The sequence below is a fragment of the Triturus cristatus genome, chromosome 8 (assembly GCF_964204655.1).
Source record: "Triturus cristatus chromosome 8, aTriCri1.1, whole genome shotgun sequence".
Taxonomy (NCBI): domain Eukaryota; kingdom Metazoa; phylum Chordata; class Amphibia; order Caudata; family Salamandridae; genus Triturus; species Triturus cristatus.
Genome location: NC_140591.1, coordinates 735,061,271 through 735,088,402, shown reverse-complemented (window position 1 = coordinate 735,088,402; position 27,132 = coordinate 735,061,271). Strand labels below are relative to the sequence as shown.

Genomic DNA, 27,132 nt, shown 5'->3' with positions numbered 1-27,132 from the left:
GCATGCTTATTTTCTTTTTCTGGGATATTTTAAATTGTTTCGCTGTCCAGTCTGTGGCAGTAGAAAGCTGCTTATGATGCCAGGTTTTGATGAATCCCCAAGGTACAAGTACAGAGGAATATATCAGTCTCTAGGATATGGAACTTTTAGCTAACACATCACAATATGTGATGCTTGCCAAGAAAACACTACATTCTGGAGCGCTGATGATCAGAACATTCTGCTCCTGAAGGATAGAAAAGACAGCTTGATTGAAATAAAGTCTGTTTATATTGACGCTCTCTCTCTCCCTATATATACATACATGCATACACACACACACACAGGTATGTCATGCATTTCTTCAGATTTGTTTCAACCATTTACCATTTATTGGAGAATCCCTACTTTTCAAGTGACTGCAAATGAAGTCATCTCTGGCACTTTTTGTGCAAAGTAAGAGACACACATGACACCTTTTTATAAAAGTCATCGGTTTCTTTGTTACTGTGTACTTTCAAAGCATGGGGCTTTCACACGTCAGGTAAACCTGATTACCACTACACAACAAAAGCAGATGCAGCTTTCTTATCTATGTCGTGATAGAACAGTTGTGAATTGAGTAGAAGAAGGGCCCTGATGTGATACTTATTACATGCAGCCTGTAAGATAGTCAAACATGCAGGCTAGGAAGGAAGATGCAAATATCAATGTATTAGAAAAACACCTAAAGGCGAGTGATATGCTTTCATTCATGCATGGCTAGGAAAAATCGCCATACTGTTGCAAACATTCTTACACCACCAACTGGAAATAAATGATTCTGACATTAAACGTAAAGGTGACAATGCATTTGTATCATCACCCTGAGAAGGATCATCTTGGAATTGAGCCGAGGGCCTCTGCACTCAAAGCCAGAAACACTCCACTAAAATAAGATTCCTGTTGGTGCCAACAATTCTCCATGTTAATGCTTGTTCTAGGTGAGCAGTGAACCGATTGCAGGGCTCTTTTGAAAGCAAGGTCTGAGAACCAACAGATACATCCACACGCCGATTACTTTAGTGTTTTGAGAGAATTCCCTTTCTTGGAACGAGATTGCATGAAATAATCTTCAGGGCTTGGACAATTCCATGGCAAAACGGCACCTATCAACATTGTAGCCAACACAATATAACAACTGTTTCTGCCCGGTTTCGAACCGGGGACCTTTCGCGTGTGAGGCGAACGTGATAACCACTACACTACAGAAACAGATACCTACAGTTGATTTTTCTGTAATGAAACTGCTCCGAACTGGCTATTCCATGGGCCTCTGGCTTTAGATTTCTTTCATGCAACCTGCCCGACATCCCTAGCTGAACGCTCGTACATGCCATGCAAGACCAGATGTTTGGTATTAGCTCAGACTGGGCAGGGCTGAAGCATGAGACTCTAGCAAAGAATTATCCACTACTGCAAAGAAAAAATTGATGTTGGTTTTGAAACGCAAACTTCAAAACAACTTGAAAAGAGTACCAAGAAAAGGGCTCGTCCGGGATTTGAACCCGGGACCTCTCGCACCCAAAGCGAGAATCATACCCCTAGACCAACGAGCCCTCAAAATCCTCTTACCTCTCAAAAGCTAATACCGGCTCTAAGCCCGCAATGAAGATCATGCTGGTATCTTTATGATGCTTGGTCTGTGAATACGCATGAAAGTCAGTCTCAACTTACCCTTTCTCAAACGATAGCACTATCATTTACAAGTGTCTCCTTTTATTCTGTCCCAGCTTTGGACACGTCTTACAGGAAGTCAGCCCTTATTTATATATTTCTTCAGTGGCTGAAGCTTAATGAGAAAGAGTAACAAGTTGTTCATAACAACATAAGAAACACATTGTGCATTTTCTCTTAAATACTCCTTCACTTTGTGCCAAAAGAAATACCAAGGTGAATACCTAGGCCACAGATTCAAGCTAAAGATCTTCCTGCTGAATGCAAGGCGCATTAAAAACTGCATATCGCTGGACTAAAGCATTCCTTGCATAGCCTCTAACATCATAACATAACTGAGCTGCTAGCAGCAAGCTAACCAATACCTTTCTGAAATGAGAATGACATGTGCTTATCTGCTCAATCAGTGCTCAATCAGGCTCGATCAGGCGAGATTTAGAAAAGGTGGAAAGGGTCCAAGTGGATGCCCCTTCCTTTTTAGGGTGGGTCCTGCTGACTATCATAGGATTGCTTGTAAAAGTGGCCAGGGTCAGAGGAAAAGCTGCCAACACTTCTTAGCGTTCTCTATAGATGCAGCCATTTTCTGTGACTGTAATTTCGGCCTTTTCCCAGAAGTCTCTATTCTGCCTATGCAAATTAACAAAAGCAGTGCTTATTCCTCACTTGCTCAAATGTCCTTCCTGTCCAGAAAGCTCTGATTAAGCATGCTTATTTTCTTTTTCTGGGATATTTTAAATTGTTTCGCTGTCCAGTCTGTGGCAGTAGAAAGCTGCTTATGATGCCAGGTTTTGATGAATCCCCAAGGTACAAGTACAGAGGAATATATCAGTCTCTAGGATATGGAACTTTTAGCTAACACATCACAATATGTGATGCTTGCCAAGAAAACACTACATTCTGGAGCGCTGATGATCAGAACATTCTGCTCCTGAAGGATAGAAAAGACAGCTTGATTGAAATAAAGTCTGTTTATATTGACGCTCTCTCTCTCCCTATATATACATACATGCATACACACACACACACAGGTATGTCATGCATTTCTTCAGATTTGTTTCAACCATTTACCATTTATTGGAGAATCCCTACTTTTCAAGTGACTGCAAATGAAGTCATCTCTGGCACTTTTTGTGCAAAGTAAGAGACACACATGACACCTTTTTATAAAAGTCATCGGTTTCTTTGTTACTGTGTACTTTCAAAGCATGGGGCTTTCACACGTCAGGTAAACCTGATTACCACTACACAACAAAAGCAGATGCAGCTTTCTTATCTATGTCGTGATAGAACAGTTGTGAATTGAGTAGAAGAAGGGCCCTGATGTGATACTTATTACATGCAGCCTGTAAGATAGTCAAACATGCAGGCTAGGAAGGAAGATGCAAATATCAATGTATTAGAAAAACACCTAAAGGCGAGTGATATGCTTTCATTCATGCATGGCTAGGAAAAATCGCCATACTGTTGCAAACATTCTTACACCACCAACTGGAAATAAATGATTCTGACATTAAACGTAAAGGTGACAATGCATTTGTATCATCACCCTGAGAAGGATCATCTTGGAATTGAGCCGAGGGCCTCTGCACTCAAAGCCAGAAACACTCCACTAAAATAAGATTCCTGTTGGTGCCAACAATTCTCCATGTTAATGCTTGTTCTAGGTGAGCAGTGAACCGATTGCAGGGCTCTTTTGAAAGCAAGGTCTGAGAACCAACAGATACATCCACACGCCGATTACTTTAGTGTTTTGAGAGAATTCCCTTTCTTGGAACGAGATTGCATGAAATAATCTTCAGGGCTTGGACAATTCCATGGCAAAACGGCACCTATCAACATTGTAGCCAACACAATATAACAACTGTTTCTGCCCGGTTTCGAACCGGGGACCTTTCGCGTGTGAGGCGAACGTGATAACCACTACACTACAGAAACAGATACCTACAGTTGATTTTTCTGTAATGAAACTGCTCCGAACTGGCTATTCCATGGGCCTCTGGCTTTAGATTTCTTTCATGCAACCTGCCCGACATCCCTAGCTGAACGCTCGTACATGCCATGCAAGACCAGATGTTTGGTATTAGCTCAGACTGGGCAGGGCTGAAGCATGAGACTCTAGCAAAGAATTATCCACTACTGCAAAGAAAAAATTGATGTTGGTTTTGAAACGCAAACTTCAAAACAACTTGAAAAGAGTACCAAGAAAAGGGCTCGTCCGGGATTTGAACCCGGGACCTCTCGCACCCAAAGCGAGAATCATACCCCTAGACCAACGAGCCCTCAAAATCCTCTTACCTCTCAAAAGCTAATACCGGCTCTAAGCCCGCAATGAAGATCATGCTGGTATCTTTATGATGCTTGGTCTGTGAATACGCATGAAAGTCAGTCTCAACTTACCCTTTCTCAAACGATAGCACTATCATTTACAAGTGTCTCCTTTTATTCCGTCCCAGCTTTGGACACGTCTTACAGGAAGTCAGCCCTTATTTATATATTTCTTCAGTGGCTGAAGCTTAATGAGAAAGAGTAACAAGTTGTTCATAACAACATAAGAAACACATTGTGCATTTTCTCTCAAATACTCCTTCACTTTGTGCCAAAAGAAATACCAAGGTGAATACCTAGGCCACAGATTCAAGCTAAAGATCTTCCTGCTGAATGCAAGGCGCAATAAAAACTGCATATCGCTGGACTAAAGCATTCCTTGCATAGCCTCTAACATCATAACATAACTGAGCTGCTAGCAGCAAGCTAACCAATACCTTTCTGAAATGAGAATGACATGTGCTTATCTGCTCAATCAGTGCTCAATCAGGCTCGATCAGGCGAGATTTAGAAAAGGTGGAAAGGGTCCAAGTGGATGCCCCTTCCTTTTTAGGGTGGGTCCTGCTGACTATCATAGGATTGCTTGTAAAAGTGGCCAGGGTCAGAGGAAAAGCTGCCAACACTTCTTAGCGTTCTCTATAGATGCAGCCATTTTCTGTGACTGTAATTTCGGCCTTTTCCCAGAAGTCTCTATTCTGCCTATGCAAATTAACAAAAGCAGTGCTTATTCCTCACTTGCTCAAATGTCCTTCCTGTCCAGAAAGCTCTGATTAAGCATGCTTATTTTCTTTTTCTGGGATATTTTAAATTGTTTCGCTGTCCAGTCTGTGGCAGTAGAAAGCTGCTTATGATGCCAGGTTTTGATGAATCCCCAAGGTACAAGTACAGAGGAATATATCAGTCTCTAGGATATGGAACTTTTAGCTAACACATCACAATATGTGATGCTTGCCAAGAAAACACTACATTCTGGAGCGCTGATGATCAGAACATTCTGCTCCTGAAGGATAGAAAAGACAGCTTGATTGAAATAAAGTCTGTTTATATTGACGCTCTCTCTCTCCCTATATATACATACATGCATACACACACACACACAGGTATGTCATGCATTTCTTCAGATTTGTTTCAACCATTTACCATTTATTGGAGAATCCCTACTTTTCAAGTGACTGCAAATGAAGTCATCTCTGGCACTTTTTGTGCAAAGTAAGAGACACACATGACACCTTTTTATAAAAGTCATCGGTTTCTTTGTTACTGTGTACTTTCAAAGCATGGGGCTTTCACACGTCAGGTAAACCTGATTACCACTACACAACAAAAGCAGATGCAGCTTTCTTATCTATGTCGTGATAGAACAGTTGTGAATTGAGTAGAAGAAGGGCCCTGATGTGATACTTATTACATGCAGCCTGTAAGATAGTCAAACATGCAGGCTAGGAAGGAAGATGCAAATATCAATGTATTAGAAAAACACCTAAAGGCGAGTGATATGCTTTCATTCATGCATGGCTAGGAAAAATCGCCATACTGTTGCAAACATTCTTACACCACCAACTGGAAATAAATGATTCTGACATTAAACGTAAAGGTGACAATGCATTTGTATCATCACCCTGAGAAGGATCATCTTGGAATTGAGCCGAGGGCCTCTGCACTCAAAGCCAGAAACACTCCACTAAAATAAGATTCCTGTTGGTGCCAACAATTCTCCATGTTAATGCTTGTTCTAGGTGAGCAGTGAACCGATTGCAGGGCTCTTTTGAAAGCAAGGTCTGAGAACCAACAGATACATCCACACGCCGATTACTTTAGTGTTTTGAGAGAATTCCCTTTCTTGGAACGAGATTGCATGAAATAATCTTCAGGGCTTGGACAATTCCATGGCAAAACGGCACCTATCAACATTGTAGCCAACACAATATAACAACTGTTTCTGCCCGGTTTCGAACCGGGGACCTTTCGCGTGTGAGGCGAACGTGATAACCACTACACTACAGAAACAGATACCTACAGTTGATTTTTCTGTAATGAAACTGCTCCGAACTGGCTATTCCATGGGCCTCTGGCTTTAGATTTCTTTCATGCAACCTGCCCGACATCCCTAGCTGAACGCTCGTACATGCCATGCAAGACCAGATGTTTGGTATTAGCTCAGACTGGGCAGGGCTGAAGCATGAGACTCTAGCAAAGAATTATCCACTACTGCAAAGAAAAAATTGATGTTGGTTTTGAAACGCAAACTTCAAAACAACTTGAAAAGAGTACCAAGAAAAGGGCTCGTCCGGGATTTGAACCCGGGACCTCTCGCACCCAAAGCGAGAATCATACCCCTAGACCAACGAGCCCTCAAAATCCTCTTACCTCTCAAAAGCTAATACCGGCTCTAAGCCCGCAATGAAGATCATGCTGGTATCTTTATGATGCTTGGTCTGTGAATACGCATGAAAGTCAGTCTCAACTTACCCTTTCTCAAACGATAGCACTATCATTTACAAGTGTCTCCTTTTATTCCGTCCCAGCTTTGGACACGTCTTACAGGAAGTCAGCCCTTATTTATATATTTCTTCAGTGGCTGAAGCTTAATGAGAAAGAGTAACAAGTTGTTCATAACAACATAAGAAACACATTGTGCATTTTCTCTTAAATACTCCTTCACTTTGTGCCAAAAGAAATACCAAGGTGAATACCTAGGCCACAGATTCAAGCTAAAGATCTTCCTGCTGAATGCAAGGCGCATTAAAAACTGCATATCGCTGGACTAAAGCATTCCTTGCATAGCCTCTAACATCATAACATAACTGAGCTGCTAGCAGCAAGCTAACCAATACCTTTCTGAAATGAGAATGACATGTGCTTATCTGCTCAATCAGTGCTCAATCAGGCTCGATCAGGCGAGATTTAGAAAAGGTGGAAAGGGTCCAAGTGGATGCCCCTTCCTTTTTAGGGTGGGTCCTGCTGACTATCATAGGATTGCTTGTAAAAGTGGCCAGGGTCAGAGGAAAAGCTGCCAACACTTCTTAGCGTTCTCTATAGATGCAGCCATTTTCTGTGACTGTAATTTCGGCCTTTTCCCAGAAGTCTCTATTCTGCCTATGCAAATTAACAAAAGCAGTGCTTATTCCTCACTTGCTCAAATGTCCTTCCTGTCCAGAAAGCTCTGATTAAGCATGCTTATTTTCTTTTTCTGGGATATTTTAAATTGTTTCGCTGTCCAGTCTGTGGCAGTAGAAAGCTGCTTATGATGCCAGGTTTTGATGAATCCCCAAGGTACAAGTACAGAGGAATATATCAGTCTCTAGGATATGGAACTTTTAGCTAACACATCACAATATGTGATGCTTGCCAAGAAAACACTACATTCTGGAGCGCTGATGATCAGAACATTCTGCTCCTGAAGGATAGAAAAGACAGCTTGATTGAAATAAAGTCTGTTTATATTGACGCTCTCTCTCTCCCTATATATACATACATGCATACACACACACACACAGGTATGTCATGCATTTCTTCAGATTTGTTTCAACCATTTACCATTTATTGGAGAATCCCTACTTTTCAAGTGACTGCAAATGAAGTCATCTCTGGCACTTTTTGTGCAAAGTAAGAGACACACATGACACCTTTTTATAAAAGTCATCGGTTTCTTTGTTACTGTGTACTTTCAAAGCATGGGGCTTTCACACGTCAGGTAAACCTGATTACCACTACACAACAAAAGCAGATGCAGCTTTCTTATCTATGTCGTGATAGAACAGTTGTGAATTGAGTAGAAGAAGGGCCCTGATGTGATACTTATTACATGCAGCCTGTAAGATAGTCAAACATGCAGGCTAGGAAGGAAGATGCAAATATCAATGTATTAGAAAAACACCTAAAGGCGAGTGATATGCTTTCATTCATGCATGGCTAGGAAAAATCGCCATACTGTTGCAAACATTCTTACACCACCAACTGGAAATAAATGATTCTGACATTAAACGTAAAGGTGACAATGCATTTGTATCATCACCCTGAGAAGGATCATCTTGGAATTGAGCCGAGGGCCTCTGCACTCAAAGCCAGAAACACTCCACTAAAATAAGATTCCTGTTGGTGCCAACAATTCTCCATGTTAATGCTTGTTCTAGGTGAGCAGTGAACCGATTGCAGGGCTCTTTTGAAAGCAAGGTCTGAGAACCAACAGATATATCCACACGCCGATTACTTTAGTGTTTTGAGAGAATTCCCTTTCTTGGAACGAGATTGCATGAAATAATCTTCAGGGCTTGGACAATTCCATGGCAAAACGGCACCTATCAACATTGTAGCCAACACAATATAACAACTGTTTCTGCCCGGTTTCGAACCAGGGACCTTTCGCGTGTGAGGCGAACGTGATAACCACTACACTACAGAAACAGATACCTACAGTTGATTTTTCTGTAATGAAACTGCTCCGAACTGGCTATTCCATGGGCCTCTGGCTTTAGATTTCTTTCATGCAACCTGCCCGACATCCCTAGCTGAACGCTCGTACATGCCATGCAAGACCAGATGTTTGGTATTAGCTCAGACTGGGCAGGGCTGAAGCATGAGACTCTAGCAAAGAATTATCCACTACTGCAAAGAAAAAATTGATGTTGGTTTTGAAACGCAAACTTCAAAACAACTTGAAAAGAGTACCAAGAAAAGGGCTCGTCCGGGATTTGAACCCGGGACCTCTCGCACCCAAAGCGAGAATCATACCCCTCGACCAACGAGCCCTCAAAATCCTCTTACCTCTCAAAAGCTAATACCGGCTCTAAGCCCGCAATGAAGATCATGCTGGTATCTTTATGATGCTTGGTCTGTGAATACGCATGAAAGTCAGTCTCAACTTACCCTTTCTCAAACGATAGCACTATCATTTACAAGTGTCTCCTTTTATTCCGTCCCAGCTTTGGACACGTCTTACAGGAAGTCAGCCCTTATTTATATATTTCTTCAGTGGCTGAAGCTTAATGAGAAAGAGTAACAAGTTGTTCATAACAACATAAGAAACACATTGTGCATTTTCTCTCAAATACTCCTTCACTTTGTGCCAAAAGAAATACCAAGGTGAATACCTAGGCCACAGATTCAAGCTAAAGATCTTCCTGCTGAATGCAAGGCGCAATAAAAACTGCATATCGCTGGACTAAAGCATTCCTTGCATAGCCTCTAACATCATAACATAACTGAGCTGCTAGCAGCAAGCTAACCAATACCTTTCTGAAATGAGAATGACATGTGCTTATCTGCTCAATCAGTGCTCAATCAGGCTCGATCAGGCGAGATTTAGAAAAGGTGGAAAGGGTCCAAGTGGATGCCCCTTCCTTTTTAGGGTGGGTCCTGCTGACTATCATAGGATTGCTTGTAAAAGTGGCCAGGGTCAGAGGAAAAGCTGCCAACACTTCTTAGCGTTCTCTATAGATGCAGCCATTTTCTGTGACTGTAATTTCGGCCTTTTCCCAGAAGTCTCTATTCTGCCTATGCAAATTAACAAAAGCAGTGCTTATTCCTCACTTGCTCAAATGTCCTTCCTGTCCAGAAAGCTCTGATTAAGCATGCTTATTTTCTTTTTCTGGGATATTTTAAATTGTTTCGCTGTCCAGTCTGTGGCAGTAGAAAGCTGCTTATGATGCCAGGTTTTGATGAATCCCCAAGGTACAAGTACAGAGGAATATATCAGTCTCTAGGATATGGAACTTTTAGCTAACACATCACAATATGTGATGCTTGCCAAGAAAACACTACATTCTGGAGCGCTGATGATCAGAACATTCTGCTCCTGAAGGATAGAAAAGACAGCTTGATTGAAATAAAGTCTGTTTATATTGACGCTCTCTCTCTCCCTATATATACATACATGCATACACACACACACACAGGTATGTCATGCATTTCTTCAGATTTGTTTCAACCATTTACCATTTATTGGAGAATCCCTACTTTTCAAGTGACTGCAAATGAAGTCATCTCTGGCACTTTTTGTGCAAAGTAAGAGACACACATGACACCTTTTTATAAAAGTCATCGGTTTCTTTGTTACTGTGTACTTTCAAAGCATGGGGCTTTCACACGTCAGGTAAACCTGATTACCACTACACAACAAAAGCAGATGCAGCTTTCTTATCTATGTCGTGATAGAACAGTTGTGAATTGAGTAGAAGAAGGGCCCTGATGTGATACTTATTACATGCAGCCTGTAAGATAGTCAAACATGCAGGCTAGGAAGGAAGATGCAAATATCAATGTATTAGAAAAACACCTAAAGGCGAGTGATATGCTTTCATTCATGCATGGCTAGGAAAAATCGCCATACTGTTGCAAACATTCTTACACCACCAACTGGAAATAAATGATTCTGACATTAAACGTAAAGGTGACAATGCATTTGTATCATCACCCTGAGAAGGATCATCTTGGAATTGAGCCGAGGGCCTCTGCACTCAAAGCCAGAAACACTCCACTAAAATAAGATTCCTGTTGGTGCCAACAATTCTCCATGTTAATGCTTGTTCTAGGTGAGCAGTGAACCGATTGCAGGGCTCTTTTGAAAGCAAGGTCTGAGAACCAACAGATACATCCACACGCCGATTACTTTAGTGTTTTGAGAGAATTCCCTTTCTTGGAACGAGATTGCATGAAATAATCTTCAGGGCTTGGACAATTCCATGGCAAAACGGCACCTATCAACATTGTAGCCAACACAATATAACAACTGTTTCTGCCCGGTTTCGAACCGGGGACCTTTCGCGTGTGAGGCGAACGTGATAACCACTACACTACAGAAACAGATACCTACAGTTGATTTTTCTGTAATGAAACTGCTCCGAACTGGCTATTCCATGGGCCTCTGGCTTTAGATTTCTTTCATGCAACCTGCCCGACATCCCTAGCTGAACGCTCGTACATGCCATGCAAGACCAGATGTTTGGTATTAGCTCAGACTGGGCAGGGCTGAAGCATGAGACTCTAGCAAAGAATTATCCACTACTGCAAAGAAAAAATTGATGTTGGTTTTGAAACGCAAACTTCAAAACAACTTGAAAAGAGTACCAAGAAAAGGGCTCGTCCGGGATTTGAACCCGGGACCTCTCGCACCCAAAGCGAGAATCATACCCCTCGACCAACGAGCCCTCAAAATCCTCTTACCTCTCAAAAGCTAATACCGGCTCTAAGCCCGCAATGAAGATCATGCTGGTATCTTTATGATGCTTGGTCTGTGAATACGCATGAAAGTCAGTCTCAACTTACCCTTTCTCAAACGATAGCACTATCATTTACAAGTGTCTCCTTTTATTCCGTCCCAGCTTTGGACACGTCTTACAGGAAGTCAGCCCTTATTTATATATTTCTTCAGTGGCTGAAGCTTAATGAGAAAGAGTAACAAGTTGTTCATAACAACATAAGAAACACATTGTGCATTTTCTCTTAAATACTCCTTCACTTTGTGCCAAAAGAAATACCAAGGTGAATACCTAGGCCACAGATTCAAGCTAAAGATCTTCCTGCTGAATGCAAGGCGCAATAAAAACTGCATATCGCTGGACTAAAGCATTCCTTGCATAGCCTCTAACATCATAACATAACTGAGCTGCTAGCAGCAAGCTAACCAATACCTTTCTGAAATGAGAATGACATGTGCTTATCTGCTCAATCAGTGCTCAATCAGGCTCGATCAGGCGAGATTTAGAAAAGGTGGAAAGGGTCCAAGTGGATGCCCCTTCCTTTTTAGGGTGGGTCCTGCTGACTATCATAGGATTGCTTGTAAAAGTGGCCAGGGTCAGAGGAAAAGCTGCCAACACTTCTTAGCGTTCTCTATAGATGCAGCCATTTTCTGTGACTGTAATTTCGGCCTTTTCCCAGAAGTCTCTATTCTGCCTATGCAAATTAACAAAAGCAGTGCTTATTCCTCACTTGCTCAAATGTCCTTCCTGTCCAGAAAGCTCTGATTAAGCATGCTTATTTTCTTTTTCTGGGATATTTTAAATTGTTTCGCTGTCCAGTCTGTGGCAGTAGAAAGCTGCTTATGATGCCAGGTTTTGATGAATCCCCAAGGTACAAGTACAGAGGAATATATCAGTCTCTAGGATATGGAACTTTTAGCTAACACATCACAATATGTGATGCTTGCCAAGAAAACACTACATTCTGGAGCGCTGATGATCAGAACATTCTGCTCCTGAAGGATAGAAAAGACAGCTTGATTGAAATAAAGTCTGTTTATATTGACGCTCTCTCTCTCCCTATATATACATACATGCATACACACACACACACAGGTATGTCATGCATTTCTTCAGATTTGTTTCAACCATTTACCATTTATTGGAGAATCCCTACTTTTCAAGTGACTGCAAATGAAGTCATCTCTGGCACTTTTTGTGCAAAGTAAGAGACACACATGACACCTTTTTATAAAAGTCATCGGTTTCTTTGTTACTGTGTACTTTCAAAGCATGGGGCTTTCACACGTCAGGTAAACCTGATTACCACTACACAACAAAAGCAGATGCAGCTTTCTTATCTATGTCGTGATAGAACAGTTGTGAATTGAGTAGAAGAAGGGCCCTGATGTGATACTTATTACATGCAGCCTGTAAGATAGTCAAACATGCAGGCTAGGAAGGAAGATGCAAATATCAATGTATTAGAAAAACACCTAAAGGCGAGTGATATGCTTTCATTCATGCATGGCTAGGAAAAATCGCCATACTGTTGCAAACATTCTTACACCACCAACTGGAAATAAATGATTCTGACATTAAACGTAAAGGTGACAATGCATTTGTATCATCACCCTGAGAAGGATCATCTTGGAATTGAGCCGAGGGCCTCTGCACTCAAAGCCAGAAACACTCCACTAAAATAAGATTCCTGTTGGTGCCAACAATTCTCCATGTTAATGCTTGTTCTAGGTGAGCAGTGAACCGATTGCAGGGCTCTTTTGAAAGCAAGGTCTGAGAACCAACAGATACATCCACACGCCGATTACTTTAGTGTTTTGAGAGAATTCCCTTTCTTGGAACGAGATTGCATGAAATAATCTTCAGGGCTTGGACAATTCCATGGCAAAACGGCACCTATCAACATTGTAGCCAACACAATATAACAACTGTTTCTGCCCGGTTTCGAACCGGGGACCTTTCGCGTGTGAGGCGAACGTGATAACCACTACACTACAGAAACAGATACCTACAGTTGATTTTTCTGTAATGAAACTGCTCCGAACTGGCTATTCCATGGGCCTCTGGCTTTAGATTTCTTTCATGCAACCTGCCCGACATCCCTAGCTGAACGCTCGTACATGCCATGCAAGACCAGATGTTTGGTATTAGCTCAGACTGGGCAGGGCTGAAGCATGAGACTCTAGCAAAGAATTATCCACTACTGCAAAGAAAAAATTGATGTTGGTTTTGAAACGCAAACTTCAAAACAACTTGAAAAGAGTACCAAGAAAAGGGCTCGTCCGGGATTTGAACCCGGGACCTCTCGCACCCAAAGCGAGAATCATACCCCTAGACCAACGAGCCCTCAAAATCCTCTTACCTCTCAAAAGCTAATACCGGCTCTAAGCCCGCAATGAAGATCATGCTGGTATCTTTATGATGCTTGGTCTGTGAATACGCATGAAAGTCAGTCTCAACTTACCCTTTCTCAAACGATAGCACTATCATTTACAAGTGTCTCCTTTTATTCTGTCCCAGCTTTGGACACGTCTTACAGGAAGTCAGCCCTTATTTATATATTTCTTCAGTGGCTGAAGCTTAATGAGAAAGAGTAACAAGTTGTTCATAACAACATAAGAAACACATTGTGCATTTTCTCTTAAATACTCCTTCACTTTGTGCCAAAAGAAATACCAAGGTGAATACCTAGGCCACAGATTCAAGCTAAAGATCTTCCTGCTGAATGCAAGGCGCATTAAAAACTGCATATCGCTGGACTAAAGCATTCCTTGCATAGCCTCTAACATCATAACATAACTGAGCTGCTAGCAGCAAGCTAACCAATACCTTTCTGAAATGAGAATGACATGTGCTTATCTGCTCAATCAGTGCTCAATCAGGCTCGATCAGGCGAGATTTAGAAAAGGTGGAAAGGGTCCAAGTGGATGCCCCTTCCTTTTTAGGGTGGGTCCTGCTGACTATCATAGGATTGCTTGTAAAAGTGGCCAGGGTCAGAGGAAAAGCTGCCAACACTTCTTAGCGTTCTCTATAGATGCAGCCATTTTCTGTGACTGTAATTTCGGCCTTTTCCCAGAAGTCTCTATTCTGCCTATGCAAATTAACAAAAGCAGTGCTTATTCCTCACTTGCTCAAATGTCCTTCCTGTCCAGAAAGCTCTGATTAAGCATGCTTATTTTCTTTTTCTGGGATATTTTAAATTGTTTCGCTGTCCAGTCTGTGGCAGTAGAAAGCTGCTTATGATGCCAGGTTTTGATGAATCCCCAAGGTACAAGTACAGAGGAATATATCAGTCTCTAGGATATGGAACTTTTAGCTAACACATCACAATATGTGATGCTTGCCAAGAAAACACTACATTCTGGAGCGCTGATGATCAGAACATTCTGCTCCTGAAGGATAGAAAAGACAGCTTGATTGAAATAAAGTCTGTTTATATTGACGCTCTCTCTCTCCCTATATATACATACATGCATACACACACACACACAGGTATGTCATGCATTTCTTCAGATTTGTTTCAACCATTTACCATTTATTGGAGAATCCCTACTTTTCAAGTGACTGCAAATGAAGTCATCTCTGGCACTTTTTGTGCAAAGTAAGAGACACACATGACACCTTTTTATAAAAGTCATCGGTTTCTTTGTTACTGTGTACTTTCAAAGCATGGGGCTTTCACACGTCAGGTAAACCTGATTACCACTACACAACAAAAGCAGATGCAGCTTTCTTATCTATGTCGTGATAGAACAGTTGTGAATTGAGTAGAAGAAGGGCCCTGATGTGATACTTATTACATGCAGCCTGTAAGATAGTCAAACATGCAGGCTAGGAAGGAAGATGCAAATATCAATGTATTAGAAAAACACCTAAAGGCGAGTGATATGCTTTCATTCATGCATGGCTAGGAAAAATCGCCATACTGTTGCAAACATTCTTACACCACCAACTGGAAATAAATGATTCTGACATTAAACGTAAAGGTGACAATGCATTTGTATCATCACCCTGAGAAGGATCATCTTGGAATTGAGCCGAGGGCCTCTGCACTCAAAGCCAGAAACACTCCACTAAAATAAGATTCCTGTTGGTGCCAACAATTCTCCATGTTAATGCTTGTTCTAGGTGAGCAGTGAACCGATTGCAGGGCTCTTTTGAAAGCAAGGTCTGAGAACCAACAGATACATCCACACGCCGATTACTTTAGTGTTTTGAGAGAATTCCCTTTCTTGGAACGAGATTGCATGAAATAATCTTCAGGGCTTGGACAATTCCATGGCAAAACGGCACCTATCAACATTGTAGCCAACACAATATAACAACTGTTTCTGCCCGGTTTCGAACCGGGGACCTTTCGCGTGTGAGGCGAACGTGATAACCACTACACTACAGAAACAGATACCTACAGTTGATTTTTCTGTAATGAAACTGCTCCGAACTGGCTATTCCATGGGCCTCTGGCTTTAGATTTCTTTCATGCAACCTGCCCGACATCCCTAGCTGAACGCTCGTACATGCCATGCAAGACCAGATGTTTGGTATTAGCTCAGACTGGGCAGGGCTGAAGCATGAGACTCTAGCAAAGAATTATCCACTACTGCAAAGAAAAAATTGATGTTGGTTTTGAAACGCAAACTTCAAAACAACTTGAAAAGAGTACCAAGAAAAGGGCTCGTCCGGGATTTGAACCCGGGACCTCTCGCACCCAAAGCGAGAATCATACCCCTAGACCAACGAGCCCTCAAAATCCTCTTACCTCTCAAAAGCTAATACCGGCTCTAAGCCCGCAATGAAGATCATGCTGGTATCTTTATGATGCTTGGTCTGTGAATACGCATGAAAGTCAGTCTCAACTTACCCTTTCTCAAACGATAGCACTATCATTTACAAGTGTCTCCTTTTATTCCGTCCCAGCTTTGGACACGTCTTACAGGAAGTCAGCCCTTATTTATATATTTCTTCAGTGGCTGAAGCTTAATGAGAAAGAGTAACAAGTTGTTCATAACAACATAAGAAACACATTGTGCATTTTCTCTCAAATACTCCTTCACTTTGTGCCAAAAGAAATACCAAGGTGAATACCTAGGCCACAGATTCAAGCTAAAGATCTTCCTGCTGAATGCAAGGCGCAATAAAAACTGCATATCGCTGGACTAAAGCATTCCTTGCATAGCCTCTAACATCATAACATAACTGAGCTGCTAGCAGCAAGCTAACCAATACCTTTCTGAAATGAGAATGACATGTGCTTATCTGCTCAATCAGTGCTCAATCAGGCTCGATCAGGCGAGATTTAGAAAAGGTGGAAAGGGTCCAAGTGGATGCCCCTTCCTTTTTAGGGTGGGTCCTGCTGACTATCATAGGATTGCTTGTAAAAGTGGCCAGGGTCAGAGGAAAAGCTGCCAACACTTCTTAGCGTTCTCTATAGATGCAGCCATTTTCTGTGACTGTAATTTCGGCCTTTTCCCAGAAGTCTCTATTCTGCCTATGCAAATTAACAAAAGCAGTGCTTATTCCTCACTTGCTCAAATGTCCTTCCTGTCCAGAAAGCTCTGATTAAGCATGCTTATTTTCTTTTTCTGGGATATTTTAAATTGTTTCGCTGTCCAGTCTGTGGCAGTAGAAAGCTGCTTATGATGCCAGGTTTTGATGAATCCCCAAGGTACAAGTACAGAGGAATATATCAGTCTCTAGGATATGGAACTTTTAGCTAACACATCACAATATGTGATGCTTGCCAAGAAAACACTACATTCTGGAGCGCTGATGATCAGAACATTCTGCTCCTGAAGGATAGAAAAGACAGCTTGATTGAAATAAAGTCTGTTTATATTGACGCTCTCTCTCTCCCTATATATACATACATGCATACACACACACACACAGGTATGTCATGCATTTCTTCAGATTTGTTTCAACCATTTACCATTTATTGGAGAATCCCTACTTTTCAAGTGACTGCAAATGAAGTCATCTCTGGCACTTTTTGTGCAAAGTAAGAGACACACATGACACCTTTTTATAAAAGTCATCGGTTTCTTTGTTACTGTGTACTTTCAAAGCATGGGGCTTTCACACGTCAGGTAAACCTGATTACCACTACACAACAAAAGCAGATGCAGCTTTCTTATCTATGTCGTGATAGAACAGTTGTGAATTGAGTAGAAGAAGGGCCCTGATGTGATACTTATTACATGCAGCCTGTAAGATAGTCAAACATGCAGGCTAGGAAGGAAGATGCAAATATCAATGTATTAGAAAAACACCTAAAGGCGAGTGATATGCTTTCATTCATGCATGGCTAGGAAAAATCGCCATACTGTTGCAAACATTCTTACACCACCAACTGGAAATAAATGATTCTGACATTAAACGTAAAGGTGACAATGCATTTGTATCATCACCCTGAGAAGGATCATCTTGGAATTGAGCCGAGGGCCTCTGCACTCAAAGCCAGAAACACTCCACTAAAATAAGATTCCTGTTGGTGCCAACAATTCTCCATGTTAATGCTTGTTCTAGGTGAGCAGTGAACCGATTGCAGGGCTCTTTTGAAAGCAAGGTCTGAGAACCAACAGATACATCCACACGCCGATTACTTTAGTGTTTTGAGAGAATTCCCTTTCTTGGAACGAGATTGCATGAAATAATCTTCAGGGCTTGGACAATTCCATGGCAAAACGGCACCTATCAACATTGTAGCCAACACAATATAACAACTGTTTCTGCCCGGTTTCGAACCGGGGACCTTTCGCGTGTGAGGCGAACGTGATAACCACTACACTACAGAAACAGATACCTACAGTTGATTTTTCTGTAATGAAACTGCTCCGAACTGGCTATTCCATGGGCCTCTGGCTTTAGATTTCTTTCATGCAACCTGCCCGACATCCCTAGCTGAACGCTCGTACATGCCATGCAAGACCAGATGTTTGGTATTAGCTCAGACTGGGCAGGGCTGAAGCATGAGACTCTAGCAAAGAATTATCCACTACTGCAAAGAAAAAATTGATGTTGGTTTTGAAACGCAAACTTCAAAACAACTTGAAAAGAGTACCAAGAAAAGGGCTCGTCCGGGATTTGAACCCGGGACCTCTCGCACCCAAAGCGAGAATCATACCCCTAGACCAACGAGCCCTCAAAATCCTCTTACCTCTCAAAAGCTAATACCGGCTCTAAGCCCGCAATGAAGATCATGCTGGTATCTTTATGATGCTTGGTCTGTGAATACGCATGAAAGTCAGTCTCAACTTACCCTTTCTCAAACGATAGCACTATCATTTACAAGTGTCTCCTTTTATTCTGTCCCAGCTTTGGACACGTCTTACAGGAAGTCAGCCCTTATTTATATATTTCTTCAGTGGCTGAAGCTTAATGAGAAAGAGTAACAAGTTGTTCATAACAACATAAGAAACACATTGTGCATTTTCTCTTAAATACTCCTTCACTTTGTGCCAAAAGAAATACCAAGGTGAATACCTAGGCCACAGATTCAAGCTAAAGATCTTCCTGCTGAATGCAAGGCGCATTAAAAACTGCATATCGCTGGACTAAAGCATTCCTTGCATAGCCTCTAACATCATAACATAACTGAGCTGCTAGCAGCAAGCTAACCAATACCTTTCTGAAATGAGAATGACATGTGCTTATCTGCTCAATCAGTGCTCAATCAGGCTCGATCAGGCGAGATTTAGAAAAGGTGGAAAGGGTCCAAGTGGATGCCCCTTCCTTTTTAGGGTGGGTCCTGCTGACTATCATAGGATTGCTTGTAAAAGTGGCCAGGGTCAGAGGAAAAGCTGCCAACACTTCTTAGCGTTCTCTATAGATGCAGCCATTTTCTGTGACTGTAATTTCGGCCTTTTCCCAGAAGTCTCTATTCTGCCTATGCAAATTAACAAAAGCAGTGCTTATTCCTCACTTGCTCAAATGTCCTTCCTGTCCAGAAAGCTCTGATTAAGCATGCTTATTTTCTTTTTCTGGGATATTTTAAATTGTTTCGCTGTCCAGTCTGTGGCAGTAGAAAGCTGCTTATGATGCCAGGTTTTGATGAATCCCCAAGGTACAAGTACAGAGGAATATATCAGTCTCTAGGATATGGAACTTTTAGCTAACACATCACAATATGTGATGCTTGCCAAGAAAACACTACATTCTGGAGCGCTGATGATCAGAACATTCTGCTCCTGAAGGATAGAAAAGACAGCTTGATTGAAATAAAGTCTGTTTATATTGACGCTCTCTCTCTCCCTATATATACATACATGCATACACACACACACACAGGTATGTCATGCATTTCTTCAGATTTGTTTCAACCATTTACCATTTATTGGAGAATCCCTACTTTTCAAGTGACTGCAAATGAAGTCATCTCTGGCACTTTTTGTGCAAAGTAAGAGACACACATGACACCTTTTTATAAAAGTCATCGGTTTCTTTGTTACTGTGTACTTTCAAAGCATGGGGCTTTCACACGTCAGGTAAACCTGATTACCACTACACAACAAAAGCAGATGCAGCTTTCTTATCTATGTCGTGATAGAACAGTTGTGAATTGAGTAGAAGAAGGGCCCTGATGTGATACTTATTACATGCAGCCTGTAAGATAGTCAAACATGCAGGCTAGGAAGGAAGATGCAAATATCAATGTATTAGAAAAACACCTAAAGGCGAGTGATATGCTTTCATTCATGCATGGCTAGGAAAAATCGCCATACTGTTGCAAACATTCTTACACCACCAACTGGAAATAAATGATTCTGACATTAAACGTAAAGGTGACAATGCATTTGTATCATCACCCTGAGAAGGATCATCTTGGAATTGAGCCGAGGGCCTCTGCACTCAAAGCCAGAAACACTCCACTAAAATAAGATTCCTGTTGGTGCCAACAATTCTCCATGTTAATGCTTGTTCTAGGTGAGCAGTGAACCGATTGCAGGGCTCTTTTGAAAGCAAGGTCTGAGAACCAACAGATACATCCACACGCCGATTACTTTAGTGTTTTGAGAGAATTCCCTTTCTTGGAACGAGATTGCATGAAATAATCTTCAGGGCTTGGACAATTCCATGGCAAAACGGCACCTATCAACATTGTAGCCAACACAATATAACAACTGTTTCTGCCCGGTTTCGAACCAGGGACCTTTCGCGTGTGAGGCGAACGTGATAACCACTACACTACAGAAACAGATACCTACAGTTGATTTTTCTGTAATGAAACTGCTCCGAACTGGCTATTCCATGGGCCTCTGGCTTTAGATTTCTTTCATGCAACCTGCCCGACATCCCTAGCTGAACGCTCGTACATGCCATGCAAGACCAGATGTTTGGTATTAGCTCAGACTGGGCAGGGCTGAAGCATGAGACTCTAGCAAAGAATTATCCACTACTGCAAAGAAAAAATTGATGTTGGTTTTGAAACGCAAACTTCAAAACAACTTGAAAAGAGTACCAAGAAAAGGGCTCGTCCGGGATTTGAACCCGGGACCTCTCGCACCCAAAGCGAGAATCATACCCCTCGACCAACGAGCCCTCAAAATCCTCTTACCTCTCAAAAGCTAATACCGGCTCTAAGCCCGCAATGAAGATCATGCTGGTATCTTTATGATGCTTGGTCTGTGAATACGCATGAAAGTCAGTCTCAACTTACCCTTTCTCAAACGATAGCACTATCATTTACAAGTGTCTCCTTTTATTCCGTCCCAGCTTTGGACACGTCTTACAGGAAGTCAGCCCTTATTTATATATTTCTTCAGTGGCTGAAGCTTAATGAGAAAGAGTAACAAGTTGTTCATAACAACATAAGAAACACATTGTGCATTTTCTCTTAAATACTCCTTCACTTTGTGCCAAAAGAAATACCAAGGTGAATACCTAGGCCACAGATTCAAGCTAAAGATCTTCCTGCTGAATGCAAGGCGCAATAAAAACTGCATATCGCTGGACTAAAGCATTCCTTGCATAGCCTCTAACATCATAACATAACTGAGCTGCTAGCAGCAAGCTAACCAATACCTTTCTGAAATGAGAATGACATGTGCTTATCTGCTCAATCAGTGCTCAATCAGGCTCGATCAGGCGAGATTTAGAAAAGGTGGAAAGGGTCCAAGTGGATGCCCCTTCCTTTTTAGGGTGGGTCCTGCTGACTATCATAGGATTGCTTGTAAAAGTGGCCAGGGTCAGAGGAAAAGCTGCCAACACTTCTTAGCGTTCTCTATAGATGCAGCCATTTTCTGTGACTGTAATTTCGGCCTTTTCCCAGAAGTCTCTATTCTGCCTATGCAAATTAACAAAAGCAGTGCTTATTCCTCACTTGCTCAAATGTCCTTCCTGTCCAGAAAGCTCTGATTAAGCATGCTTATTTTCTTTTTCTGGGATATTTTAAATTGTTTCGCTGTCCAGTCTGTGGCAGTAGAAAGCTGCTTATGATGCCAGGTTTTGATGAATCCCCAAGGTACAAGTACAGAGGAATATATCAGTCTCTAGGATATGGAACTTTTAGCTAACACATCACAATATGTGATGCTTGCCAAGAAAACACTACATTCTGGAGCGCTGATGATCAGAACATTCTGCTCCTGAAGGATAGAAAAGACAGCTTGATTGAAATAAAGTCTGTTTATATTGACGCTCTCTCTCTCCCTATATATACATACATGCATACACACACACACACAGGTATGTCATGCATTTCTTCAGATTTGTTTCAACCATTTACCATTTATTGGAGAATCCCTACTTTTCAAGTGACTGCAAATGAAGTCATCTCTGGCACTTTTTGTGCAAAGTAAGAGACACACATGACACCTTTTTATAAAAGTCATCGGTTTCTTTGTTACTGTGTACTTTCAAAGCATGGGGCTTTCACACGTCAGGTAAACCTGATTACCACTACACAACAAAAGCAGATGCAGCTTTCTTATCTATGTCGTGATAGAACAGTTGTGAATTGAGTAGAAGAAGGGCCCTGATGTGATACTTATTACATGCAGCCTGTAAGATAGTCAAACATGCAGGCTAGGAAGGAAGATGCAAATATCAATGTATTAGAAAAACACCTAAAGGCGAGTGATATGCTTTCATTCATGCATGGCTAGGAAAAATCGCCATACTGTTGCAAACATTCTTACACCACCAACTGGAAATAAATGATTCTGACATTAAACGTAAAGGTGACAATGCATTTGTATCATCACCCTGAGAAGGATCATCTTGGAATTGAGCCGAGGGCCTCTGCACTCAAAGCCAGAAACACTCCACTAAAATAAGATTCCTGTTGGTGCCAACAATTCTCCATGTTAATGCTTGTTCTAGGTGAGCAGTGAACCGATTGCAGGGCTCTTTTGAAAGCAAGGTCTGAGAACCAACAGATACATCCACACGCCGATTACTTTAGTGTTTTGAGAGAATTCCCTTTCTTGGAACGAGATTGCATGAAATAATCTTCAGGGCTTGGACAATTCCATGGCAAAACGGCACCTATCAACATTGTAGCCAACACAATATAACAACTGTTTCTGCCCGGTTTCGAACCGGGGACCTTTCGCGTGTGAGGCGAACGTGATAACCACTACACTACAGAAACAGATACCTACAGTTGATTTTTCTGTAATGAAACTGCTCCGAACTGGCTATTCCATGGGCCTCTGGCTTTAGATTTCTTTCATGCAACCTGCCCGACATCCCTAGCTGAACGCTCGTACATGCCATGCAAGACCAGATGTTTGGTATTAGCTCAGACTGGGCAGGGCTGAAGCATGAGACTCTAGCAAAGAATTATCCACTACTGCAAAGAAAAAATTGATGTTGGTTTTGAAACGCAAACTTCAAAACAACTTGAAAAGAGTACCAAGAAAAGGGCTCGTCCGGGATTTGAACCCGGGACCTCTCGCACCCAAAGCGAGAATCATACCCCTCGACCAACGAGCCCTCAAAATCCTCTTACCTCTCAAAAGCTAATACCGGCTCTAAGCCCGCAATGAAGATCATGCTGGTATCTTTATGATGCTTGGTCTGTGAATACGCATGAAAGTCAGTCTCAACTTACCCTTTCTCAAACGATAGCACTATCATTTACAAGTGTCTCCTTTTATTCCGTCCCAGCTTTGGACACGTCTTACAGGAAGTCAGCCCTTATTTATATATTTCTTCAGTGGCTGAAGCTTAATGAGAAAGAGTAACAAGTTGTTCATAACAACATAAGAAACACATTGTGCATTTTCTCTTAAATACTCCTTCACTTTGTGCCAAAAGAAATACCAAGGTGAATACCTAGGCCACAGATTCAAGCTAAAGATCTTCCTGCTGAATGCAAGGCGCAATAAAAACTGCATATCGCTGGACTAAAGCATTCCTTGCATAGCCTCTAACATCATAACATAACTGAGCTGCTAGCAGCAAGCTAACCAATACCTTTCTGAAATGAGAATGACATGTGCTTATCTGCTCAATCAGTGCTCAATCAGGCTCGATCAGGCGAGATTTAGAAAAGGTGGAAAGGGTCCAAGTGGATGCCCCTTCCTTTTTAGGGTGGGTCCTGCTGACTATCATAGGATTGCTTGTAAAAGTGGCCAGGGTCAGAGGAAAAGCTGCCAACACTTCTTAGCGTTCTCTATAGATGCAGCCATTTTCTGTGACTGTAATTTCGGCCTTTTCCCAGAAGTCTCTATTCTGCCTATGCAAATTAACAAAAGCAGTGCTTATTCCTCACTTGCTCAAATGTCCTTCCTGTCCAGAAAGCTCTGATTAAGCATGCTTATTTTCTTTTTCTGGGATATTTTAAATTGTTTCGCTGTCCAGTCTGTGGCAGTAGAAAGCTGCTTATGATGCCAGGTTTTGATGAATCCCCAAGGTACAAGTACAGAGGAATATATCAGTCTCTAGGATATGGAACTTTTAGCTAACACATCACAATATGTGATGCTTGCCAAGAAAACACTACATTCTGGAGCGCTGATGATCAGAACATTCTGCTCCTGAAGGATAGAAAAGACAGCTTGATTGAAATAAAGTCTGTTTATATTGACGCTCTCTCTCTCCCTATATATACATACATGCATACACACACACACACAGGTATGTCATGCATTTCTTCAGATTTGTTTCAACCATTTACCATTTATTGGAGAATCCCTACTTTTCAAGTGACTGCAAATGAAGTCATCTCTGGCACTTTTTGTGCAAAGTAAGAGACACACATGACACCTTTTTATAAAAGTCATCGGTTTCTTTGTTACTGTGTACTTTCAAAGCATGGGGCTTTCACACGTCAGGTAAACCTGATTACCACTACACAACAAAAGCAGATGCAGCTTTCTTATCTATGTCGTGATAGAACAGTTGTGAATTGAGTAGAAGAAGGGCCCTGATGTGATACTTATTACATGCAGCCTGTAAGATAGTCAAACATGCAGGCTAGGAAGGAAGATGCAAATATCAATGTATTAGAAAAACACCTAAAGGCGAGTGATATGCTTTCATTCATGCATGGCTAGGAAAAATCGCCATACTGTTGCAAACATTCTTACACCACCAACTGGAAATAAATGATTCTGACATTAAACGTAAAGGTGACAATGCATTTGTATCATCACCCTGAGAAGGATCATCTTGGAATTGAGCCGAGGGCCTCTGCACTCAAAGCCAGAAACACTCCACTAAAATAAGATTCCTGTTGGTGCCAACAATTCTCCATGTTAATGCTTGTTCTAGGTGAGCAGTGAACCGATTGCAGGGCTCTTTTGAAAGCAAGGTCTGAGAACCAACAGATACATCCACACGCCGATTACTTTAGTGTTTTGAGAGAATTCCCTTTCTTGGAACGAGATTGCATGAAATAATCTTCAGGGCTTGGACAATTCCATGGCAAAACGGCACCTATCAACATTGTAGCCAACACAATATAACAACTGTTTCTGCCCGGTTTCGAACCGGGGACCTTTCGCGTGTGAGGCGAACGTGATAACCACTACACTACAGAAACAGATACCTACAGTTGATTTTTCTGTAATGAAACTGCTCCGAACTGGCTATTCCATGGGCCTCTGGCTTTAGATTTCTTTCATGCAACCTGCCCGACATCCCTAGCTGAACGCTCGTACATGCCATGCAAGACCAGATGTTTGGTATTAGCTCAGACTGGGCAGGGCTGAAGCATGAGACTCTAGCAAAGAATTATCCACTACTGCAAAGAAAAAATTGATGTTGGTTTTGAAACGCAAACTTCAAAACAACTTGAAAAGAGTACCAAGAAAAGGGCTCGTCCGGGATTTGAACCCGGGACCTCTCGCACCCAAAGCGAGAATCATACCCCTAGACCAACGAGCCCTCAAAATCCTCTTACCTCTCAAAAGCTAATACCGGCTCTAAGCCCGCAATGAAGATCATGCTGGTATCTTTATGATGCTTGGTCTGTGAATACGCATGAAAGTCAGTCTCAACTTACCCTTTCTCAAACGATAGCACTATCATTTACAAGTGTCTCCTTTTATTCTGTCCCAGCTTTGGACACGTCTTACAGGAAGTCAGCCCTTATTTATATATTTCTTCAGTGGCTGAAGCTTAATGAGAAAGAGTAACAAGTTGTTCATAACAACATAAGAAACACATTGTGCATTTTCTCTTAAATACTCCTTCACTTTGTGCCAAAAGAAATACCAAGGTGAATACCTAGGCCACAGATTCAAGCTAAAGATCTTCCTGCTGAATGCAAGGCGCATTAAAAACTGCATATCGCTGGACTAAAGCATTCCTTGCATAGCCTCTAACATCATAACATAACTGAGCTGCTAGCAGCAAGCTAACCAATACCTTTCTGAAATGAGAATGACATGTGCTTATCTGCTCAATCAGTGCTCAATCAGGCTCGATCAGGCGAGATTTAGAAAAGGTGGAAAGGGTCCAAGTGGATGCCCCTTCCTTTTTAGGGTGGGTCCTGCTGACTATCATAGGATTGCTTGTAAAAGTGGCCAGGGTCAGAGGAAAAGCTGCCAACACTTCTTAGCGTTCTCTATAGATGCAGCCATTTTCTGTGACTGTAATTTCGGCCTTTTCCCAGAAGTCTCTATTCTGCCTATGCAAATTAACAAAAGCAGTGCTTATTCCTCACTTGCTCAAATGTCCTTCCTGTCCAGAAAGCTCTGATTAAGCATGCTTATTTTCTTTTTCTGGGATATTTTAAATTGTTTCGCTGTCCAGTCTGTGGCAGTAGAAAGCTGCTTATGATGCCAGGTTTTGATGAATCCCCAAGGTACAAGTACAGAGGAATATATCAGTCTCTAGGATATGGAACTTTTAGCTAACACATCACAATATGTGATGCTTGCCAAGAAAACACTACATTCTGGAGCGCTGATGATCAGAACATTCTGCTCCTGAAGGATAGAAAAGACAGCTTGATTGAAATAAAGTCTGTTTATATTGACGCTCTCTCTCTCCCTATATATACATACATGCATACACACACACACACAGGTATGTCATGCATTTCTTCAGATTTGTTTCAACCATTTACCATTTATTGGAGAATCCCTACTTTTCAAGTGACTGCAAATGAAGTCATCTCTGGCACTTTTTGTGCAAAGTAAGAGACACACATGACACCTTTTTATAAAAGTCATCGGTTTCTTTGTTACTGTGTACTTTCAAAGCATGGGGCTTTCACACGTCAGGTAAACCTGATTACCACTACACAACAAAAGCAGATGCAGCTTTCTTATCTATGTCGTGATAGAACAGTTGTGAATTGAGTAGAAGAAGGGCCCTGATGTGATACTTATTACATGCAGCCTGTAAGATAGTCAAACATGCAGGCTAGGAAGGAAGATGCAAATATCAATGTATTAGAAAAACACCTAAAGGCGAGTGATATGCTTTCATTCATGCATGGCTAGGAAAAATCGCCATACTGTTG

General features: G+C 41.7%; 18 non-coding genes across 18 annotated transcripts; all 18 read right to left on the bottom strand.

Moving 5' to 3' along the window:
• Nucleotides 1-1,160: 1,160 nt before the first annotated feature.
• On the bottom strand, nt 1,161-1,233 carry TRNAV-CAC (transfer RNA valine (anticodon CAC)). The gene has a single exon. It is a non-coding gene; the product is annotated as a tRNA-Val (tRNA).
• Nucleotides 1,234-1,505: 272 nt separating this feature from the next.
• Nucleotides 1,506-1,577, bottom strand: TRNAP-UGG (transfer RNA proline (anticodon UGG)). Its single transcript has one exon. It is a non-coding gene; the product is annotated as a tRNA-Pro (tRNA).
• Nucleotides 1,578-3,557: 1,980 nt separating this feature from the next.
• Nucleotides 3,558-3,630, bottom strand: TRNAV-CAC (transfer RNA valine (anticodon CAC)). Its single transcript has one exon. It is a non-coding gene; the product is annotated as a tRNA-Val (tRNA).
• Nucleotides 3,631-3,902: 272 nt separating this feature from the next.
• On the bottom strand, nt 3,903-3,974 carry TRNAP-UGG (transfer RNA proline (anticodon UGG)). Its single transcript has one exon. It is a non-coding gene; the product is annotated as a tRNA-Pro (tRNA).
• Nucleotides 3,975-5,954: 1,980 nt separating this feature from the next.
• On the bottom strand, nt 5,955-6,027 carry TRNAV-CAC (transfer RNA valine (anticodon CAC)). Its single transcript has one exon. It is a non-coding gene; the product is annotated as a tRNA-Val (tRNA).
• Nucleotides 6,028-6,299: 272 nt separating this feature from the next.
• On the bottom strand, nt 6,300-6,371 carry TRNAP-UGG (transfer RNA proline (anticodon UGG)). Its single transcript has one exon. It is a non-coding gene; the product is annotated as a tRNA-Pro (tRNA).
• Nucleotides 6,372-8,351: 1,980 nt separating this feature from the next.
• TRNAV-CAC (transfer RNA valine (anticodon CAC)) lies at nt 8,352-8,424 on the bottom strand. Its single transcript has one exon. It is a non-coding gene; the product is annotated as a tRNA-Val (tRNA).
• A 2,324-nt stretch (nt 8,425-10,748) lies between these two features.
• On the bottom strand, nt 10,749-10,821 carry TRNAV-CAC (transfer RNA valine (anticodon CAC)). Its single transcript has one exon. It is a non-coding gene; the product is annotated as a tRNA-Val (tRNA).
• Nucleotides 10,822-13,145: 2,324 nt separating this feature from the next.
• On the bottom strand, nt 13,146-13,218 carry TRNAV-CAC (transfer RNA valine (anticodon CAC)). The gene has a single exon. It is a non-coding gene; the product is annotated as a tRNA-Val (tRNA).
• Nucleotides 13,219-13,490: 272 nt separating this feature from the next.
• On the bottom strand, nt 13,491-13,562 carry TRNAP-UGG (transfer RNA proline (anticodon UGG)). The gene has a single exon. It is a non-coding gene; the product is annotated as a tRNA-Pro (tRNA).
• A 1,980-nt stretch (nt 13,563-15,542) lies between these two features.
• On the bottom strand, nt 15,543-15,615 carry TRNAV-CAC (transfer RNA valine (anticodon CAC)). The gene has a single exon. It is a non-coding gene; the product is annotated as a tRNA-Val (tRNA).
• A 272-nt stretch (nt 15,616-15,887) lies between these two features.
• Nucleotides 15,888-15,959, bottom strand: TRNAP-UGG (transfer RNA proline (anticodon UGG)). The gene has a single exon. It is a non-coding gene; the product is annotated as a tRNA-Pro (tRNA).
• A 1,980-nt stretch (nt 15,960-17,939) lies between these two features.
• On the bottom strand, nt 17,940-18,012 carry TRNAV-CAC (transfer RNA valine (anticodon CAC)). The gene has a single exon. It is a non-coding gene; the product is annotated as a tRNA-Val (tRNA).
• Nucleotides 18,013-18,284: 272 nt separating this feature from the next.
• TRNAP-UGG (transfer RNA proline (anticodon UGG)) lies at nt 18,285-18,356 on the bottom strand. Its single transcript has one exon. It is a non-coding gene; the product is annotated as a tRNA-Pro (tRNA).
• A 1,980-nt stretch (nt 18,357-20,336) lies between these two features.
• TRNAV-CAC (transfer RNA valine (anticodon CAC)) lies at nt 20,337-20,409 on the bottom strand. The gene has a single exon. It is a non-coding gene; the product is annotated as a tRNA-Val (tRNA).
• A 2,324-nt stretch (nt 20,410-22,733) lies between these two features.
• TRNAV-CAC (transfer RNA valine (anticodon CAC)) lies at nt 22,734-22,806 on the bottom strand. The gene has a single exon. It is a non-coding gene; the product is annotated as a tRNA-Val (tRNA).
• A 2,324-nt stretch (nt 22,807-25,130) lies between these two features.
• On the bottom strand, nt 25,131-25,203 carry TRNAV-CAC (transfer RNA valine (anticodon CAC)). Its single transcript has one exon. It is a non-coding gene; the product is annotated as a tRNA-Val (tRNA).
• Nucleotides 25,204-25,475: 272 nt separating this feature from the next.
• On the bottom strand, nt 25,476-25,547 carry TRNAP-UGG (transfer RNA proline (anticodon UGG)). The gene has a single exon. It is a non-coding gene; the product is annotated as a tRNA-Pro (tRNA).
• Between the last annotated feature and the right edge of the window lie 1,585 nt (nt 25,548-27,132).